Genomic DNA, 3,890 nt, shown 5'->3' with positions numbered 1-3,890 from the left:
GCTATTAAGAATGATAAACTGCAAGCCTTTATATTGAAGTGGATGCCACTTGAACATATACTCATAAGTGAAATAAACCAGACACACATGTGTAATATCATATAGTTTTCCTAGTATAAGAACTCAAAAGAAGAAATTCAAATAGAAAGACATAATACAAGTAAAAGGAAAGCAGGATCTCGAGGACTAACTAATCAAAAGAGGGAAAGGAGGAGAGGTAGGAAACATGAATATGTCAAGCCATATAGTTATATGTAGAAGATGGGCAAGGCAATGATCCTCAGAATCTCCCAAGATTTTTGAATCTAGCAGTTAATTAGAAAGATTCTCACCCTGACTAACTATATATACTGATACCTGTGAACTAAGCCACTGCACTGAAGATGGTAAACTGTAATAGTAGTTTCATGCTTGGAGTGCCTGTCATTCTGTTCTTCTGAATATGGGCTGCTTGTCATGCCATGCCACTTGCTGCTATGATGTCTCTCTGGTAGTTGTTTGTTCAAAAAGAAGGGGGTGTTGAATGAAGGCAAAAGATAAAAAAGGAATATTGTGGGACTGTCCTGCTTCAAGGTTGTATATGGTTAGATTTTTGGACTTATTTGTAAATATAAGAGGTATATAATTTTTTATGCTTCTTTTAAAAAATATATTCTAATTTTTAAATGTGGTTTTTTTTTTTTGTTTGTGTGAAGCAGTTTATTCAGTGCCCTATATTCTTGGGTCAAACACCCACTGGTCTGCAAAGACAGCTCCTGGCCCGCAGCCTTGGTGCCACTCTCTACAGCACAAAACTCAGCGCCTTTTCCAGAAAAAAGTGCTCAGGAGAAAAAAAACAGCCAACGCAGAAAAGATCAACACAAACCCTCCACACCAAAGCCCGACTCAAGTCACATCACATGAGTGACACTGGCTGGCTGTGTGGGACAGGGCCTGGCTGTGATCTGGTCCTCCTGCAGTGGCGCGGCAGGGCCTGGTCCTTCCCGACAGCACTGCCCCCACCCCAAAGCTGCCACCAAGTCCTGATCCACCTCTGGTGCCTGGGGAAAGATGGGCGGAGGAGGGCAGGAGGGCGGGAGGGCGGCGGTGAGAACTCAGAGGAGGAAGACGATGCCCTCCGACAGCATGACCTGGTTGTCGTCCTGCATCCTGTCCAGTGTGGCCTGGATCTCCTCCGCAGAGAAGGGCTCCTCCTTGTCCCGGTTGACGGATGCCGTGAGGTGAGTGAGACCCACGGACTGTGCGTGAGCCTCCCGGAACATGCTCAGGAGGGCCACCTTGAAGGCCTTCAACCTGGACTCGCTGAGCTCCACCTTCTGGGATTCCTGGGTCTCCTGTGAGTCTGCAGCCTTCGGGGTATGAACTTGGGGCATTTCCTCCTCGGTGTCACTGAAGTCATAGGGGTCATACGTGTCCCCATCTTTGGCAGCCGGCTGGCGAGTCTTCCTCCTCTTCCTCTTCTGCTCAGGCTCCTCCTGGCTTTTCTCTTCTTCATCCTGTCTCTGATTCATCCTCACTTCGCTTCTTACGTTTCTTCTCCTTCTCCAGAACCTTCTTGAAATAGGCGTACTGCACCAGCTCCACGGCTTCCTCCGTGTCCTGCAGGTCCACCGTCTTGCTCATGCGAGCCTTGGCATGGGCCGTGGACAGCCGGATCAGAATTTCCAGGGTACGTGCTGTAACAGGGGACGTCCGCGCCGTGTCCGAGCTCATCCTGTCCTGGCTGCGCAGGCGGAAGTACTCCTCGGTAATGTAGGCGGCTGACTCCTGGGTCAGGACAGGCTTGAGGATTCTGGCCACATGGATGTACTTCTTCATGAATGCTGAGCTCACCATCTTCTCCTTTTTCTTCTTGGGCCCATGCAGAAGGTTGTCATGCTTCTCGTAAATCTGAGTGTCCTGCTGGTCATCCTGGCTAAAGTTGGGGTCATCTGTGGCCAGGACATCAGCAGCGCTCCCCAAGGGCATAGCGTCACCGTCCTGCTCCCCGGGCGCTCTGTAGCGGTGCATCCTCAGGACGTGGTCTGAGATTTCCCGGTCCTGCTCGGGGTCCATCTGATCCAGCACGATGAAGAGCAGGTCGAACCGGGACAGCAGGGAGTCCTGCAGCCCGATGTTCTCCATGGGGGTCTTGTACTGATCATACCTGCCGTAGACAGGGTTGGCCGCTGCCAGGACACTGCAGCGGGCATTCAGCCGCGCGTGGATGCCAGCCTTGGCGACGGTCACGCGCCCCTGCTCCATGACCTCGTGGATGGCTGTGCGGTCCATGTCAGACATCTTGTCAAATTCATCGATGCACACCACCCCCCTGTCGGCCAGAACCATGGCCCCTGCCTCGAGGCGCCGCTCTCCCGTTTCCTGGTCTGTGGTGACAGCAGCTGTGAGGCCCACGCCCGAGGAGCCCTGGCCAGTGGTGGGAATGGCGCCGGGTGCTGTGCACAGCACGTAGCGCAGAAGTTGAGACTTGGCGACAGACGGGTCTCCTATCAGAAGAATATTGATGTCCCCACGGATGTGGCTGCCATTCTCCAGGTCGCGCTCCACACCGCCCAGCGGCAGACAGAGGATGGCCTTCTTGACGTAGTCATGCCCGTGGATGCTAGGGGCCAGTGACCTGGCCAGCTGGTCGAAGATGTCCTTTGGCGAGTTTTACTGAACTTCTTGATCTTGGCGATATCCTCTGCAGAGAAGGCAGGCTGCATGTCCTTGCTCATTTGCTTCACGTTACAGGCAATCAGGACAGTCCTGAAGGTCCCTGAGGTGTAGCCGCCTTTCTTTTCAGGAAGGCAGCAGTAGGTCCCCACCACCTGGACTCGGTCACCAGGCTTCACTTTATCCACCAAGTCATCGCCCAGAATGACATCCACAGAGCGGGGCAGCTGGCCGGCGGGGGCCTTCTCTGGCATCTCCTGGATGGTGATGGTCTGGTGGTCCTTGTAGGCAGAAAGGCTGTATTCTGTCTCGAGGGGGTTGTTCTCCTCATCCTTGGTAGGGTACACAGAGCTGGAGGGAAAGGCCACCAGGCTAGTGAGATCAGAATAACGTTGCTCTATGGTCTTCTTGGTAGTAGGACAGTAGTGGACACTGCGGACAACTTTGGTACGCACCAAGGAGCATTTAGTGAAAATGCCCTCCACACACACGACACAGCTGAGGAAGCAGGAGGTAAGAGTCCAGGGAGACACGTGCTTGGAGCCAAAGCTGCCCTCCAATCCTATGTAGAACTCCTCATACTGCTTGGCATAGGTAGCATCAGTGGAGGCCACGAAATCCTTTAAGGCCCACTGGAAGGCAACCAGCTCCTCAAATGCGTTGCTCAGGAGGCGGTTGGCTCGCTTTTCATTCTTCCTGCGCAGGTCGTTCACACTGAAAATCAGCCGGTACTGGCTGTCACTGATCATGTCTCGCACTTTGCTCTGGTAAATTCCCTGGTCTTCCTCATCATCCAGGAAGTCCAGGTAATCTCGCTGGGCCTCCCGCAGCTCCACGTCATCTAGTACCAATCTCCCTGCCATGCCAGCCGCCTGCAGAGAGCACCTCCTTAAATGTTTTATATCATATTTTGTAAGGACTTAAAGTTCAACATATCAATACTTGATGAAAAATACCTGTTCCACGTTATGCCTAAGATGTTTGATATGCAGACAGATAGTGAGGTTAAGCTTAACAGCCTAGGTTGTATGGTAATAGCAATAAGCTTGTCTTCTGAATGGTTAACAACCTACATTTGCAGACCAAAATTAGAGAACATGGAAGACTGCAAGGAAAGCCAACATTTTGGCCTTAGCCTTCCAAGGTCATTTAAAACTCAGGACATATGAAAACTTGTACTGTAACATAATGTATCTCGGTAGTGTCCCAAATTTTCTTTTCTTTTCTTTTTTTTT

At 51.3% G+C, this 3,890-nt stretch overlaps 1 pseudogene across 1 annotated transcript; it reads right to left on the bottom strand.

Annotated features, from left to right (window-relative positions):
- Nucleotides 1-766: 766 nt before the first annotated feature.
- On the bottom strand, nt 767-3,521 carry LOC101579327 (annotated as a pseudogene). Its single transcript, XR_192680.2, has one exon. The product of XR_192680.2 is annotated as a DNA replication licensing factor MCM3 pseudogene (transcript).
- Between the last annotated feature and the right edge of the window lie 369 nt (nt 3,522-3,890).

This window comes from Octodon degus, unplaced genomic scaffold (assembly GCF_000260255.1).
Source record: "Octodon degus isolate 3935 unplaced genomic scaffold, OctDeg1.0 scaffold00098, whole genome shotgun sequence".
Taxonomy (NCBI): Eukaryota; Metazoa; Chordata; class Mammalia; order Rodentia; family Octodontidae; genus Octodon; species Octodon degus.
This window is presented reverse-complemented; position numbering and strand designations above follow the sequence as displayed.